The sequence below is a fragment of the Nasonia vitripennis genome, assembly GCF_009193385.2.
Source record: "Nasonia vitripennis strain AsymCx chromosome 1 unlocalized genomic scaffold, Nvit_psr_1.1 chr1_random0003, whole genome shotgun sequence".
Taxonomy (NCBI): Eukaryota; Metazoa; Arthropoda; class Insecta; order Hymenoptera; family Pteromalidae; genus Nasonia; species Nasonia vitripennis.
In genome coordinates, this window is record NW_022279589.1 from 916,633 (window position 1) to 935,317 (window position 18,685).

At 37.7% G+C, this 18,685-nt stretch overlaps 1 protein-coding gene and 1 long non-coding RNA gene across 10 annotated transcripts in view; both read right to left on the minus strand.

The window, feature by feature from the left end:
* The window catches only part of LOC100115682 (sodium/potassium/calcium exchanger Nckx30C), a 570,283-nt gene that overhangs the window by 540,401 nt on the left and 11,197 nt on the right, over nt 1–18,685 (minus strand). The gene's annotated exons all lie outside the window — the stretch shown is intronic.
* On the minus strand, nt 13,906–16,471 carry LOC116738621. Its single transcript, XR_004345112.1, has 2 exons — nt 14,479–16,471; nt 13,906–14,415 (listed from the first exon to the last, which is right to left on the minus strand). It is a non-coding gene; the product is annotated as an uncharacterized LOC116738621 (long non-coding RNA).

Below are 18,685 nucleotides of genomic sequence, written 5' to 3' on the forward strand. Positions count from 1 at the left end.
AAGAATACCAAGCAACAATGTAGACCGCGCCACCACGATCATCGTTGGCATATGAAAACTGAAAGTAGCATATATGTTTATCGGGAGGCTGGGGTGGCTTATTAGTTTAATTTAGCTTTGTTTAAGCTTAAGCTTAACGTGTTTGTGTCGGTTTAACCATAATCCCTCTAAAAAATTAAAGTTTTTAATTATGAGGGTTGATTTCATAAAGACTATCATGGCCACTGACATTAAGGGCTTAGAGTTTAGTCTGTAATAGAGTTTATCGGTGATTATTTATAAATATATCATTGTTTATGAATCATATTCACCGCGTAAGCCCGAATCCTTGACAGTTACCGCCGCTTATATTATTTCTCCTCTATGCTCTGCCGCACCGCGATGTGATTGTGCACTCTCTACTTCCCTCTTCGCCGCTGCTGCTGGTGGGGAAGCTAGTTGCGTACGGCCGCCCCTACTTCTCCTCCGCTGCTTCTAGATGCGTATAGTTCGGAGCGAAAACCGCAGGGCGGCGCTAGCTTACGACTGCATATCGCACAGCACGCTTTCGCCTATGCTCATCGGCAATCTCTCCTCTAATCTCTGGTAACAGTCATTGGGTTTGGCTTACGTCACACAGTGGGAGAAAATGGACAAAATTCGAGCAACGCGTCATTTTTCTACAGGTGCGGAAATTATTGTATCACCTTTCCCTAAACCCATGCGACCCCTAGAAGCCACCCCTACCAAACCATAAGCAGTCTAACTCATCTATCCTAGGGAACAGCGAGTTAAATCGCTTTATTTTTTCTAAAAATAATAAAAACCCACTCCACAGGCCAGACCGGAAACACGCAGAATCGTATAACCACGTAATTCAAGACATTATTACAAGTAAATTAGTCACATTATTTGTTAGCTGTAATTCTTGAATGAACTGCTATTAGGCATTTGCGTTGAAACAGATTTAAGCTCCTTTACCACATCAAGGTTGCCAATTAGCCATCGAAAAATCATATGATCAATATTTGTATGTATTATACTATAATCTAATAAATTCAAAAATAAACATTTAACCATCAAACACTCGTATGATCAATAGATTTAATTATATTAAATTATACTATAATATCATAAATTCGAGAAATCTTCAAAAAATTCTGATAGAATTTCAACGTATTTTTTTATTTAATCTAAGAACTTTTTCTTCAGTAAATTTTGTTCTAAAGTCTATCAGTCTCAAGTAAAAAATTCTGGAAATTTTTCACGATTTTCCCGTGTTAGCCGCCATTTTATGTGCTTTTACCTTTTATTTTTCAAATTTTAAAGTGTGACACTGAAGTTTAAGTCTCGAGGACACGATTTCTTCGCTCTAAACATTAAATCTTAAATGATTTCAATGTGAAAAATCGACATGAATAAAGCTTTTTTTTTAACCATGTTTTATTGCTTGTGGTTTGGTAGGGGTGGTTTCTAGGGGTTAAGCAGGTTAGGGGTAGGTATTTAGGTGATTAGCTGGCTCATAGTGTATGGTTTAATTTTTTTAAGAAAAAATAAAGCGATTTAACTCGCTGTTCCCTAGGATAGATAAGTTAGACTGCTTGTGGTTTGGTAGGGGTGGCTTCTAGGGGTCGCATGGGTTTAGGGGAAGGTGATACAATAATTTCCACAACTGTAGCTTAAACTTGATGCTTTTTTAAAGAGTTTAAAAAAAAATCATGGCTCTACGATTAAAAATGATGCGTGGCTCGAATTTTGTCCATTTTCTCCCCACTGTGCGTCACCCCAAAAAATGTTTTAAAAGGGAAATTCAGAGACAAAACTATGGATAAGAAACTGATCGACGACGTCATAAGTACGCGCTGTTATTAACAATTTTATAAAATAATGTACGATACTTGTGCCGTAAAGGACTGCTCACGACATTTGTATCATAATGTACCATTTTTCAAAAATAAAATATATCAAATATATTTTATTTCAGAAATAACGCCGCTCGTCTTAAGACAAATTTTCAATACAAGTAAGAAGCCAATTTGCAAAATCGTCAGGGATGGAGAAAATCTTAAAGTAGTAAACATAAATCGAAAGACAAAGATTCCAGAAGCCGAAACTGACAATAATAGAGCTTCTCAAATAAGCTCACTTATACATTTGTTTTGAAAATTCTGTCAGATGGTTTAAAATCTTTTCGAAAGGCACAAAAACGAACATAATAGTTATGAAATATTGATAGTATAAGCATTTATGTATCTATTTTATAATAAATGTAGTATTTGTGTATCGTTTTATAATAGTTATCAATTAAAACAATATTTTTTACTTTCGTTGGTAAATTAATTTTGCTAAGTAACTTCTTTCAATTCAAAACGAATATAGGTGTCGGAGTCAAAATAAAAAGTACATCACTTCAGGTAAATTGAACTTTAAATATTTTTCCACAATCCCAAATCAAATCTATATGCAAAAAATCAGCTCTCTAGGTATGCAAAGATGTCTGCGTCGAAAGAAAAAAATACGAGTTAGTCCCATCCTCCCCTACAAAGAAAACGTGCTTTACTTTTTAAAATTAGTATGCATATTGCCGCATTTACTGTCTTATACTGTCCACGTACCATCAACTGTGTGGAGATTGTGCAGCGAGTGACGTCATACGCAGTGCTGGGTCACGATTATTCGGAGGGTCGCTCAAATGCCAACTTCAGGGGGCATCGCGGTAAGAGCAATCCGCTGCGCCCCCTGAGGTCAGCTATCGGGCGACCCTGCATCAATTCGAAAATGTACGAATTACCGGTAGCTGCACCGATAAATAAGAATATGTCAAACTAAAACTAAAAAACAAGAAACCTAAGCACCAAATCTAGTTACCCAAGATTTGAATATCATACATAAATATTGACATATCCCATAAACTTGAATCTACCTACCCCATGCACAGCGAGATGCAAATGAAAATATAATACTAAACTAAAATCTTCTAAAACCATCCACACCAGGCACAGCAAGTTTCTAACATAAAACGAAAATATTAAATCCTAAGTACATAAGCATACGCAAAAATCAAATTAAATTTTTAAATATGTCTGCACGTTGAAGACAGGCGAGTGAGCGCAAAAGTGAGATTAAATACTAAAACCCTTAAACCCACCTACCCCATTCAGTAAGAGTTTGAGTCATAAATTATTATTTCAAATATGTCGGCATATTAAAAAAAGGCGAGCGAGCGTGAAAGTAGCATCAAAAACCAAAATTCCTAAACCTACCAACCTCGAACAGCTAGAGTTTTGGTTTTGCCCAAAGGTAAGAGTTTGATTGAGAGACTCTCGCCAAATTATTCTCCATAGATGATATTATCCTCTCTCTCTGGCTCGCCTCCCTTCGATATACCGACGTTTTAAAAAAAATATTTTCTTAGTGAATCTCTTTTTCCTTGTTAAAAATAATTGCATTAAATTCCACATAAAATTTTATGTTGTAATTTTAAACTTTCTAAACGTTTAAACAACAATATAAATGCAATAAAACGATAAAGCCCCTTTTACACTATGTACTGGAATTGTAAAATATTTTAATTACGCTTCAACCTATGCATAATAAGGGGTTTTTTATAAGGGCGCTGATTACAAAGCTGATATCAGATTTTCAAAATAATTTGTTTAAACAACTTTGTTTATGCAAATCACTGCATAATTCGGGTTTAGAGAAAAACCTATGTACTATAAGGGATTTTTGGGGTCGCTGATTACGAATCTGATATCAGATTTGCAAAATGATTTGTTTAAACAACTTTGTTGATGCGAATTACTGTATAACTCGAGTTATGTGAAAAAGCTATATACTACCAGGGGATTTTAGGGTCTTTAATTACAAATCTGTTATCAGATTTTTATAATAATGCATATAGCAACTTCATACGGAATACGTTGCAAAATTCAGTCCTTTATTTTTGTTGAACCAAAATCTTGCGTACTAACAAGGATTTCGGAGTAATCGATGATATATCTTATATTAATTTTGCAACAAAATGCAGCAAGTTTTAGACTCAACTCCATATGCTCTGATAAGTCATTTACTCTACGCACCGTAAATTTCAATGCATCGAAACAACGAAGGAAGGTGAGGCAAGCGGAAGGAAGCAAAAAATAAATCTAAAATAAATAAACCCATTTAACCTACGCTCTCCGAACTCAACAAAATATTTAAACTACATCTCGGCTCATCGAAGAAAGGCGAGCGAAGCAAGTATAAAATCTAAGTACTTAAACCCAGCTACTCTATGCTCCCCAAGATCAGTAATTTATTTAAACACCTCGGTACATCGGAGGAAGGCGAGCGTAGCGAGTATAAATCAAAAACCAAAGCGCTTAAACGCAACTACACCACGCTCCACGAGCTAAATAATTTATTTAATCAACACCTCGGCACGTCGAAGGAAGGCGAGCGAAGCGAGTACTCATTTGAAGCATCCATTCATTTTCAATCCACGCGCCAAGAGAATTTTATAGGAAATGTGCGGCTTATGTCGATTACAATAGCTTGTACATGTACAAATTATTAGACAACTACAACATATTGTATACATGCTTGTATACAATAATTTTTGCAATTGATCGCCTTCCTCCGCTGTGCCGAGTACGGAAACTTGTAGTGCATGGGGTATGTGGGTTTGACAGTTTATGTTTTTAATAAAATTCTCGCAATTGCTCGCCTTCCTGCGCTGTGCCAAATACGGAAACTGACAGTGCGAGGGGTAGGTGGGTTTAAGAGTTTATGTTTTTTATATAAACTTGTCGTGCGTGGGGTAGCTGGATTTAAGTACTTCGGTTTTAGATTTTATCCTCTCTTCGCCTCGCCTTCCTCCGATGTACCGAGGTGTTGTTTAAATAAATTACTGATCTTGGGGAGCATGGAGTAGCTGGGTTTAAGCACTTAGATTTTATACTTGCTTCGCTCGCCTTTCTTCGATGAGCCGAGATGTAGTTTAAATATTTTGTTGAGTTCGGAGAGCGTAGGTTAAATGGGTTTATTTATTTTAGATTTATTTTTTGCTTCCTTCCGCTTGCCTCACCTTCCTTCGTTGTTTCGATGCATTGAAATTTACGGTGCGTAGAGTAAATGGCTTATCAGAGCATATGGAGTTGAGTCTAAAACTTGCTGCATTTTGTTGCAAAATTAATATAAGATATATCATCGATTACTCCGAAATCCTTGTTAGTACGCAAGATTTTGGTTCAACAAAAATAAAGGACTGAATTTTGCAACGTATTCCGTATGAAGTTGCTATATGCATTATTATAAAAATCTGATAACAGATTTGTAATTAAAGACCCTAAAATCCCCTGGTAGTATATAGCTTTTTCACATAACTCGAGTTATACAGTAATTCGCATCAACAAAGTTGTTTAAACAAATCATTTTGCAAATCTGATATCAGATTCGTAATCAGCGACCCCAAAAATCCCTTATAGTACATAGGTTTTTCTCTAAACCCGAATTATGCAGTGATTTGCATAAACAAAGTTGTTGAAACAAATTATTTTGAAAATCTGATATCAGCTTTGTAATCAGCACCCTTATGAACCCCTTAATGTGCATAGGTTGAAGCGTAATTAAAATATTTTACAATTCCAGTACATAGTGTAAAAGGGGCTTTATCGTTTTATTGCATTTATATTGTTGTTTAAACGTTTAGAAAGTTTAAAATTACAACATAAAATTTTATGTGGAATTTAATGCAATTATTTTTAACAAGGAAAAAGAGATTCACTAAGAAAATATTTTTTTTAAAACGTCGGTATATCGAAGGGAGGCGAGCCAGAGAGAGAGGATAATATCATCTATGGAGAATAATTTGGCGAGAGTCTCTCAATCAAACTCTTACCTTTGGGCAAAACCAAAACTCTAGCTGTTCGAGGTTGGTAGGTTTAGGAATTTTGGTTTTTGATGCTACTTTCACGCTCGCTCGCCTTTTTTTAATATGCCGACATATTTGAAATAATAATTTATGACTCAAACTCTTACTGAATGGGGTAGGTGGGTTTAAGGGTTTTAGTATTTAATCTCACTTTTGCGCTCACTCGCCTGTCTTCAACGTGCAGACATATTTAAAAATTTAATTTGATTTTTGCGTATGCTTATGTACTTAGGATTTAATATTTTCGTTTTATGTTAGAAACTTGCTGTGCCTGGTGTGGATGGTTTTAGAAGATTTTAGTTTAGTATTATATTTTCATTTGCATCTCGCTGTGCATGGGGTAGGTAGATTCAAGTTTATGGCATATGTCAATATTTATGTATGATATTCAAATCTTGGGTAACTAGATTTGGTGCTTAGGTTTCTTGTTTTTTAGTTTTAGTTTGACATATTCTTATTTATCGGTGCAGCTACCGGTATTTCGTACATTTCTGAATTGAAGCAGGGTCGCCCGATGGCTCTTACCGCGATGCCTTCTGAAGTTGGCATTGGAGTGACCCTTCGAATAATCGTGAACTTTTTTATGACGTATATAATATTTTTTTAATTAATTAAAGCGATAAATAAGATAAATAGGTTAGAAGCGTTTGATGTTTTGCGTATCATTATGCATGTCAATAATTTTGTTCACAGTGAAATTACAGATTAAAATACAACTGAGATCAATTATAAAAAGTTAAGTTTACAATCATATTATTTTATTTATCACATTTTGTTCATGGTACATACTTGTTCACGGAGTGATCTTATTGTAAGTGTACCTTTCTGCATATTTTATTTGGGTACATAAACATATAAAAATTATTATTTCAGTAAAAGGAAATATTTTAAGTGTAAAAGTATGTATAATGAACAAAATGTGAGGGGCAAGTTACGTAGTAAATATCTTTTGAGTTATTTGTAATTGATCAATATATTACTTAAGTTTAAATCACTAATCATTTGACTCAGACCTTAATTAAACATAATTGTAAAATATTCGTCTAATTTTCATTTCATAATCTCGTAATTGTAATTTGATCTTAGCGCTCGCGTCGGTTAAAAGGGTAACTTCTGTATCCACTGCGTGACCGTTCCCTACTTTTTCTGTACGCGGCAGTTGCCGTCTGACCCCCGACGAGTAAGCATCGCTTGTGGGAATAAAGATCAGTTCGACCAGAATTTTGTGTTCTTGATTTGTTTATTGCACGTCTCCCGATATTTTGATCCGAAACGCAACATTCTGGCGACCGTGACAGGACACTTTTGTGATAGTTGCTCGGATATACGAGGCTGTGCAAAAAGGTATAGAAAAACACAAGAATCATGGAGAAGCTCAAAAAATTAAGAGCTGCTCAAAGAACAGCATTTACGAAAACCCTCACAAGCTTCACTGCTGAAACAGAGAAACAAGATTCAGACAAAGCAGTAGTTCAAGCCACGTTTACTCTATTAGAAGAGAAGCTGAGGGAGTTAGACGAAACTCAAGAAAAGATAATCTCAGCGCTCCTAGATGCCAATAAAGAAGAAGCTGACATTGCGCAAGAAATGGAGGGCGCTGACGAATACAAATCTAAACTCATGTTAGCAAGAATTACCTTTCATCGACTCATGCAAGACACGCCGCCGATTGACGCAGGAAATGGCGGACGATCGCCCACAACGGTCGACAATTCCCGGAACTACAAGCTTCCGAAAATTGAACTGAGAAAGTTCGACGGCGATCCAAAGGAGTGGTTAAAGTTTTGGAGCGCATTTCGTAAGATTCACGAAGACAAGATTATGGCCAAGGAGGACAAATTTCAATACCTCACCCAAGCCATGATCGAAGGTTCAAGAGCGAGTGAAGTTGTCAACAGCTATCCCCCAACCGGAGAAAATTACGACAAAGTTATTGAAAGCCTAAAAAGTCGTTTTGGCCGCAACGATCTGCTCGTTGAGGTATACGTGAGGGAGCTGCTGAAATTAGTATTGAATCGAGCAAAGGGAGAACTTATCAGCATTTATGACAAGTTAGAGACGCATCTGCGGGCGCTCGAATCGTTAGGCGTCACGACAGCTATGTGCGCCGCCATGTTGTTCCCGCTTGTTGAGTCCTCACTGCCGGAAGAAATATTGCGCACATGGCAGAGGCAAAATAAAAGCGCATCAGACGCTAGCGCTCGACTGAAAAATCTCATGACCTTCTTAGAAAACGAGGTACAAAACGAAGAAAGAATTTCGATGGCTAAGTCCGGTTTCGACCTCGATACGCCGCAAGAATCGATAACAGCGGTCGGTAAGGCAGCTCAGAAGAAGAAATCTAGTGCGAGTAATAACACGGGCGTCGCCACTGCAGCCGGGCTTCTTACAGCAAACGACGCGCCTCGAAAGGCATGCATTTTCTGTCAAGAGAACCACGAAAGCGCGACTTGTCAAAAGGCAAAGCAAATGTCGCTTAGTGCGAGACAAGCTATAGCGAAAGAGAAGAGAGCTTGCTTTTATTGTCTCAGGCAAAACCATAGTTGCCAGAAGTGCAAATCAAGGGAAAAATGCTCATGGTGCGGTCGTCGGCACGTGCTGCTGATGTGTAGAGATGTTGCGAAAACGGAGTCAGCTATTGAGAAAACAGATAACTCAAGTAAGAAGGTCGAAAACCTCACCGTTTCTAACTGCAATAACGCCTCTTTCGACACAGATGTATACTTGCAAACACTCCGAGTAAAATTGAAAGGCCCGCATGGTGAGAAAGTGGTTCGCGCTCTGATCGACCCGGGATCGCACAAAACATACGTGCTTAAAAGCGTTGCCGAAAAGATGAAGTTGGAGGTCGTCGGTCAGAAAAGCATGGTTCATCTTTTATTCGGCGGAAAAAGAACAGAACCCCAAATTCATAGAGAATATCGCTTCATTCTCGGTAGTATGGATGGGAAGTACGAATGCAATATCAGAGCATTCGATGAAAACGAAATTTGTCAGACGCTACCGACAGTCTGACCAGGTAGCTGGCTCAAGAAACTAGAAGAGACAGGCATTGTCCTTAGCGACACAGGCGATGACAGCGAGTCGTTTGTTATACTTATCGGAGCTGATATTGCTGGGTTATTATACACGGGTAATCTACGTCAAGTCATCGGTGGACCTACAGCGATCGAAACGAAACTTGGATGGACGCTACTAGGACGAAACGGCAACAAGACACCTGAGAAAGAAGACGCCGTTTTAACCGTTCTTACCATGTTTAATCGAGATGCAAAGATTTCTGATTTGTGGTCGCTTGACGTTTTAGGTATCACCGACCCTGTGGAGACCATCTCAAAGGAGGCTCACCTGGCCCGGGTGAGGGAACGCTTCGAGCAGACGATCCACGTGAACGAGGAAGGACGATATGAAGTCTGCCTGCCATGGAAAGAGAATCATCCTTCCCTTGTTGGCAATCGTCCATACGCTGAAAGGAGGCTACAAAAAGTATTCAAACAACTCGAGATGGAAAAGCTACACGATGTTTATCAGGAGGTGTTCGAGGATTGGCTAGCTAAAGGCATAATCGAAGAGGTTCCAAGTAACGAAACTAAAGATGATGACTATTTTCTACCTCACAGACCTATCATCAAATCGAGTAGTACGACGCCTGTGAGGCCAGTATTCGATCCTTCAACCGAGGAAAAGGTTAAGGAAGCTCCAAAGAAGAAGGGTCCATCACTCAACCAGTGTCTGGAAACTGGGCCTAATCTAATAGAGCTGGTGGTCGATATTTTATTAAGATTTAGAGAGAATGCTATTGGGGTTACGGCAGATATAGCTAAAGCTTTCTTACAAATAAGTGTAGCTCCTGCTGATCGCAATTTTCTGAAATTTTTATGGATGCGCAAGACCGATCCCAACAGACTTATTGTTTATCGACATCGGCGAGTAGTTTTCGGCCTTAATAGCAGTCCATTTCTGCTTGCAGCCACCATCGATCACCACCTGGAGAAAGTTTTGAGTTTTGCTGTATCCGAAGAAGAACGTGATCTCATAAAGCAGTTAAGAAGGTCTTTCTATGTCGACAACTGCGTAGCCAGTGTCGCAACAGAGGAAGAAAGAAGACGCTTTCAAGAAAGATCGATCGAGATAATGCGAGAAGCTGGTTTTGAATTGCGGGGCTGGGAATCCACGAGTAATTTTGACGAAAAAAGGCTGAGCTCCGTTTTGGGTATTACCTGGGATAAAGAAAGGGACCTCCTCTCACTGTGTTCGAATTTTTCAGATAAACTAGAAAATCCAATAACCAAGAGAAAAATCTTATCGGCTGCTCACAAGATTTTCGATCCGCTGGGCTGGGCTTGTCCAGCCGTTTTACTACCAAAATTGATGTTACAACAACTCTGGAATGAGAAAATTGGTTGGGACTCGCCTGTTCCAGTTGATGTGGCCAGAGAGTTTACCCATTGGTTCGAGCAAACTCCATTACTCCAAAATCTGAAAGTGCCTCGTTGGATCTTTGGTACCAAAGAAGATGAGATCTCATTGCACATGTTCGTCGACGCTAGCAAGTACGCGTATGCGGCCGCATTATTCGTTAGGGTAGAAACCTCTCAAGAAGTTCGGATCCACTTGGTACAAGCAAAAGCGAGAGTAGGACCTGCGGAGGAAATTTCAATCCCACGGATGGAGCTCTTGGCAGCAACCCTGGGAGCTCGGTTAATGAATTCGTTTCTTAAAGCTATGAACCTGACACACGTAAGCAAGACTTTTTGGACGGATTCTTCAACCGTATTATCTTGGCTTCGCCGTGGGCAACAGTGGTCTCGATTCGTCTGGAATAGGATTGAAGAGATAAAAAGTCTCACTGAGGTACATGATTGGAGGCACGTCCCTGGCGTGCTGAACCCAGCGGATCTTCCGTCACGCGGAAGCAACATTGCCCAGCTCATTGCATCGAAATGGTGGGAGGGACCACCGTGGCTCAGTCAGAATAAAACAGAATGGCCCCAAGAAAAATTTGATATCAACGAGGATCTCGTAAATTCGGAAATCAGTAAGTGCAGTCTCAAGTCGCTAAAGAAAAGCTCCCCGAACGCAACATGTTCCACGATAGCTGCTTGCACGAACGTGACTCCTGAAGAAGCGGTTCCATGGTACCTAGTTAGATTCTCAAATTACAACAAAATTGTAACGATGGTCGCTTGGGTCATACGTTTTAGACGAAATATTCGAATGGAGGAAGATGAACGCAACCTCCAACAACAGATCAGTGTGGAAGAGTTTGACTTAGCTGAGAAGTCCATTATGAAGATTGCGCAAAAGGAATCGTTTAACGGACTAAGTGATCCACGTTTGAAGGAGTTGAACGTTTTTTTTTGATGAACTAGGATTAATTCGTACAAAAACAGTGATTTCTAATAGAATTGATGACTTTGGTTTCAGATATCCTGTAGTCATGGATCATAAACACGAATTTACCAAACGTTTAATTCGACATATGCATGTAACGTTAAACCACGCCGGCATCAATACTACGATGGGGAGTTTGAGAGAGAAAGTTTGGATACTTTCCAGTCGGCGAGCAGTACGTTCCATAATAAACGGATGCGTGACCTGCCGAAGATATACAGCAAAAACCCTTGAGACTCCGGCAGCCAGCTTACCTCTAAATCGAGTCAGAGAAGCTCAAGTTTTCGAAGTCGTTGGCATCGACTACGCTGGTCCGTTGTTCCTCAAGGGTGGACGGAAAGCTTGGGTCTGTATATACACTTGTGCTGTATACCGTGCGGTACATTTTGAATTGGTGACCACGTTGTCGACTAACGGGTTCCTGAACACGTTAAGAAGATTTATCGCACGTCGAGGAAGACCAACTACCATATATAGCGACAACGGAACCAATTTCGTTGGAGCGAACCGTATGTTGAAAGCAGTGAACTGGGAGAGTATCGCCTCGTACTGCACCACTAAGAGAATCGAGTGGCGATTCAACCCTCCTTCTGCAGCATGGTGGGGCGGATGGTGGGAGAGAATCGTACGCATTCTCAAAGACCTTTTGAAAAGAAGCCTCGGTAAAGCATCGTTGGACTACGAGGAGTTAAACACTGTACTACACGATTGCGAGTCGGTAGTAAATGCTCGACCCATAGCTTGTATGTCAGATGACAAAGAAGGTTTGATGGCACTCACGCCGGAGATGTTTTTGAAGGAGATCCATGAACATGGTGTTCCAGACATAGACTTTATCGAGAGAAAGCTGCTCAATAGGCGACTAAAATACCTACAGCGTCTACGTCAAGAGTTAAGAGTACGTTTTCGTTCAGAATATTTGGGTCAACTTAAAAGACGAGCTCAATCTAACCGACTTTTTACCAACATCAAGAGTGGTGATATCGTACTGATAGCTAGCGATAATCAGAAGCGTTTAGATTGGCCACTAGCTCGTGTGATCGAGCTCATACCTGGCAACGACGGTGTTACGCGCATAGCTCGACTGAAGACAGCGACTGGAGAACTTGTGCGCCCTTTACAGCGGTTAGTCGTATTGGAGAGCAACACCAATGCCTTGGAGACAAACGTAAGCCGGGACGCGCCGTCTGTACCCGAGGTCGCAGAGGAACAAATTCCCCCTTCAACTCCAACCGAAGATAACCAGGGATCTACGGGCGTTGATAATGACAAAGAAGAACAATCCGAGCCTACTAATAAGAAAAATCATACTGTTCAACAAGAATTGCGGACTAGATGTGGACGAAAGATTAAGAAACCGAAGAGATATAATTAGATATTCGTTCTTTTAAACGCTGTTGTATAATTTTTATTTTTTGAGAATTAATATATTTTTGAGTTTTGAATAACGGGTCCAAAATGTCAGTTATTCAAGGTGGGAGAATAGACGAATATTTTACAATAATGATTTTTTGTTTTCCGTATTATAAATAAAATAATATGATTGTAAACTTGACTTTTCATAATTGATATCAGTTGTTTGTTAATCGGTAATTTCACTGTGAACAAAATTATTGACATGCATGATGATACGCAAAACATCAAACGCGCCTAATTTTTACTTTAATTAAGGTTTTTTTAGGGATTCAATATATAAGTTTTAGGTGGTTTATTGTCCAAAAGTTTGCAGACCCCTCTGTTTTTTTATTATAGAATTCGGACCTTTTTTCTCATACATTTTTATACACTTTCTTTTCAGATTTGTTAACTTTTTTTACATTTTATTACATTTTATTACATATATTATTTTACCGCCTAATATAGTCAATATATTTTTTTAATTGTTAATTTTATAATAAAATGTAATAATGCATAAGAAATTGTAAGACAAAATAAAAGGATGTAAGCAGAAGTAAGAAAATAAAAAAGTCGCCATTTTCTTATATAATATTACGCTTGCAGACAATCTTTTACATTTTGTTATACTTTTTTACGTTTTGTTATATTTGTCGTTTCAAAGAAGAGACCCCCATGAAATCCTGGATCAATGGATTTGTAATAAATTGTAATAAAACGTAACAAAATGTAATAAAATATAGCAAACTGTAATAAAACATAAAAAAGGTCCGAAATCCAATAAAAACGTACAAAATGGTACGATTTGTTATATTTTCTTATAATTTATTACACTTTATCACATTTTTTATTTCCGCTAGGGAAAGTAGGTAACTTTATTCTCTTTCAAATACATTATAGCTGAATTGTTTGTAAAAATGGGATGATTGAAATAAAATAGTGTTTTTCGAAAATCAAAAAATGGCCATCAAAACAAATAGTTGAGAAAATAAAACACGTAGTTTCCTCAAACTAAATTTATAGGAGTACACAAATATAATATAGCCGCTTTTACAATTTGTTATGTCAATGTCTTCGTATTACAATAATAGCAATATATAATTATAATAATGTTAATAATATAATATAATAGATAATAGAATATAATAATACATTTAAACCTATGCGATATTTTAAAATTCAAAGTCGTCCTATACGTTTTTTCTTTTCGCATCTAACACAGGTTTGTGTTTTAAATCCATTTTGCTCGTTTGTAAAATAAGAAAGGATATTTAATTAAAAATTCTCAAAAAATTCTATTTTTAAATTTGCATGCATGACGAGTTTGTTCATCCTCGTGCACGCTGCATCTTGCTTTTTCAGCCAATATACTTTGACGTAAAACGAGCAAGCGATGCTTATAGAAGAAAAAACGTAAGACGAAGCATTTATATTTATCAAAAGCGACTGAAATATTTCAGCGATAAAAAAGACTGTTCATATTAATTGTGTCCGGCGACGGCGACGGCGATTCAAGCTTTTTCCTTCCTCTGACATTATCCCTGCGTCTTTGTAAAGTAACAGTAGCCCTGAAGGACTTCTTGGGCTAGATATTACCTTGGGACTAAGGTTGCCGTTGATCTCATATCTTACATAGATTGTTTGAACAGGGATGACTATTTCCTCTGATTCCTTTTTTGCTCGCAGAACTTTTTAAAAGTACTCTGCACAATCGTGTATAAGAAGTAAAACTCCTGTAATTGGATATAAAAATGTTACAACGAGCAAAAATTTGAATTAAAATGATTGAGAATTACCTGCTTCCTTATCATTCTTCACACAATGTTTTACAACTTTAACTATAGTATCAGTCAATGGTATGGATGTCGTTCTACCGTTCAATCCAAGGACAGCAGCTGTGAGCATTCCTGGACCGATGAAACCTGTGCACATGGGCCTTGGAGTAGCAGGTAAGAGATTGTCACAGGTTTCCTGATTCTAAGGAAGAGTTTGACAGACGAACCCACTGGTCCGAGTCTCTGGGACTTAGGTAAGCTGCTATCAATGCAAATTGGAGAAACTTTTCTGGCTGATCGTTCTCCTAGATCAGGGCCAGTGTGTAGAATGGTTCTGCACTTTGTGGAGAATTCAATAATTCCTCAACGTATTTACAAGAAAAAAAAAATATGTAAGAAATAAAACATTAGCACAACAGCTATATGCCATTGCATTATATTTGCTTATATACTTATATTTATAAAAATGAACTTACATAAATTAATATTTAGTGTACGCCCTCTTAGCATCTATGGCACTTCTCAAGCGACGAGGCATAGACTCACTGAGTTTAGCAAAGTATGGCAAATCATTTTGCAGTTGAGCCCAACTTTGCTCCACAGCAGCTATCAGTTCAGCTTCATTCTCAGCCAAAACTGGTCGCCAATCTTGTACCATTCTTGCCTACATATCTTCAACGTAGCTGAGATTTGGTAAACGTCATGGATTCAACCTTCGGATTCTAGGGTAATCTCGGTACCAGTCATTTACTATACCTGCTCGATGCACTGCGCTGTTGTCCTCAATGACGTAAACTGGTTCATTGCCTGGGTAACGTGCATTCACTCCAGGCAGAAGGTTATCTTCTAATAACTGCACATATATTTGAGAGTTAATTCTTCTTCTGTCGACAGCATCAAGAGCAGCTGACCCATCGCCAGAAATCTAACTCTAATTGGAATTGGTGATCCGTCGACTTCTTTTTACAGGAACAACATTATCTTTGTCAAAACGAGTACCGTCTATTCTCCAAACTCCTATACTTTTTGAAAAGTTGAAATAATTATTGAAAATTTGTATTTAAAATTTAAACTTCTTATTACTCAGTCCTTCAACAATTCAACACAATCTTAATTTCTTTAAACCACGCGTGTTTAAACGTTAGAATTGTAGAAAATAATACCGTATGATAAAGTAACGGAATGAATATTAAAAAAAGAAATTCACCCATATTTATAGCAAAATGAAACTATTGAGGTTATGACAGCGTACTGCAGAAGAGCCGACTGGGAGCGTGGGAGCAAAGTAGCAGACAACGCATATTTAGTTGACTGTGGTTGGTAGTGCTCAAATACATATATCTACTATATTTGAACGCATATAATATTACCAAAAGAAATAAATAGCGACAGAATGGATTTTTTCAGCTTTTAAATAAGTTTTTTTATGAAATGTTTATAATTAAGTAAAAAAATACATTACCATCTTTTTACGTTGAGAAAACCTCTTCGTCCATCGCAATGGGTCGTTTCCACTCTTCAGTCGTGCGAAGTAAATGTTGATTAGCATATGCTAATCTTACGAAAAAATCGTTTTTCGCCAACCTTTGCTCTACGAGCAGGTTTTGAATAGTTGACATTCAACCTTTTTTTTAAAGATCGCCTAATAGTTTTTCCGTTCACGTCCAAATTTAGACGCTCAGGCAAAGTTGCAACTGATTGAAACGGATTTGCTGTTATAGCGTTTGTAATCTGTTGCAAATCCTCATTATTTAGAATATAGTTTCTTCCACTATTATCTTTTCTCAAGTCGTGAGCTAGATTATTCGCGTCCTCTTCCTCAAAACGCCCCACCCACTTAGGCACTGTCACTTCACTACACTGAAAATATTCCGCAATTTGTGCGAAGCTTCCGTGTCTGCGCCATAACGCGCGCATTTGATGCAGATTCCCTTCACTTGGGCGAAACGGTATTTTTAAATTGTAGAAAAAAAGTCACTACACTACACTACCTGCAACTATTAGAAACTTATCTACGCAAGCTGTACTATAAATCTGCACGATACTGACTTACCGCACTGTATTAGCTATGTATCCCAAAGCCACTTGAAAACAAATTCGCAACTCTGGGTGTGCGTATCTATATATATATATATATATATATATATATATATATATATATATATATATATATACTCGTCATGCATGCAAATTTATAAATAGAATTTTTTGAGGTTTTTTAATTAAATTTCCTTTCTTAATTTACAAACGAGCAAAATGGATTTAAACAACAAACCTGTGTTAGAAGTGAAAAGAGAAAACGTATAGGACGACTTTGAATTGTAAAATATCGCATAGGTTTAAATGTATTATTATATTCTATTATATTATATTATATTATTAACATTATTATAATTATATATTGCTATTATTGTAATACGAAGACATTGACATTATTATAATATTATAATATTATATTTGTGTACTCCGAAACTATCCTTTCATCTCTCGGTATTGACAGTCAAACCGCAAAAACAAGGTCCGCCAAATCCAGATAAGATGCATAAACTCTGGAAGGAAGTAACTATTTGTCTCCTTTTGCTTGTATTTTGCTGTTGCTCACTGACTTGGTTTAGAAAAAGTGAAAACGCGTAAACTCAAAGCGGTCCAGAAAGCTTTGCTTATAAAGTTGGAACAGTCCTCACGAACATTGTGAGAATCGATTGCTCAAGCGCATTGAGTGTCGGATAAGCGAATGGACGTCAAAGTTGTAATAAGAAGATTAGGCCTTTTTTACTTTTGATTTAACTGAACCTTCGACAGACTTTTGTCAGCTTTTATTCTAACAATCTAACAAAAATAGTAGATTCTGTCACGTCAGCCTACTATGATCTAAACTGGCCGGTCAATCCGCACGCGAATACCCTGCTCGACCAAAGGAGTACCTCACCACGGTAAATGGAACTATTCCACGGCAGGCATAACGGAGACCAACAAACCAGCAACAATCGGCAACGCAGAGCACGACAAAACAGCCAAGCCACTGACACGCGCGACGGTAGATGAAAGGGCGTCGATCCTGAATAAACCAGGTCAAACAGGGGGAGACACCCCAGACCTACCAAACAATAAGGAAGCTATAAATCTCAGCCGAACGACCCAAATAAGCGGAAATCGATACGACAATGAGGGAAATTACAATAAAGAAAAACTATTACAGCTGGCCAGGCTAGGGGACACGTACTAAGGAACATTGATTAATAAAAGGAGAGCCACCCCCGCTGAGACATACACCCTCCTTAAATCCTGATTGGCGAGGAACCTTCCCTATGCTTATGCATTACCCTCATCCCTATAAATACCAATAGAGAGCAAAGAGGAGCCTCTCTCGTAGTCCGGAGTTCTTACTGGTAGGGCGAAGCTCTGTCCGACTCGCGACTTAAACTATTTTTCTGTAACCGGACTTAGACTCAGAGCGTTCAACAAGTTTTTGGACTTACAAGGAAAGGTACCCAACCCGAACTCACCGATTTTGATGATTTTCATATATGTTGTAGAACATAAAAAAATAAGAGACACGTATTTTTTTTTATCGGCTAATTTTCACTTTTAAGGGGTAAAAACCTCCCCTAAAGTTAACCCCCAAAAAGCGTTTTTTTTAAATATCTCGGCTTAAAATTAATATTTTTCAATGAAACAAATTGGAGGTTATTTCTTACAAAAAGAGCAAGTATTTCATGGTGATTTGAAGAGTAAGGATAGCATCCCCTATTTTTTAGGGGTTGAAAACATATATTTTTTGGCATAATTTTATAATAAAAATGTTTAAACCGACTAAAAAAAATTGGAAAAAATGTTTAAACATCCTTAATAACAAAATTTAGTTGACGTCTTTCGGTGTTTTCATAAATATTACCCCTAAGGGGGTAAACCACCCCTAACACAAAATAACTGTAAATATGTAATTCAATACATAATATTTCGTAGAAAGTTTGTATATAGCGGTTTTCGAGGTCGCTGATTACAAATCTGTTATCAGATTTTGAAAATTCAAAATGGCGGAACCAATAGGACGGAAATATCGAAAAAAAATTTTATATAATAAAAAAGTTTTAAACGACTAAAAAATTTGGAAAAAATTTGCAAACATCTATAATAAACAAATTAAGTTTTTCGGTTTTTTCATAGATACTTCCCCTTAGGGGGGTAAACCACCCCTAACACAAAATAACTATAAGTATACTTCAAT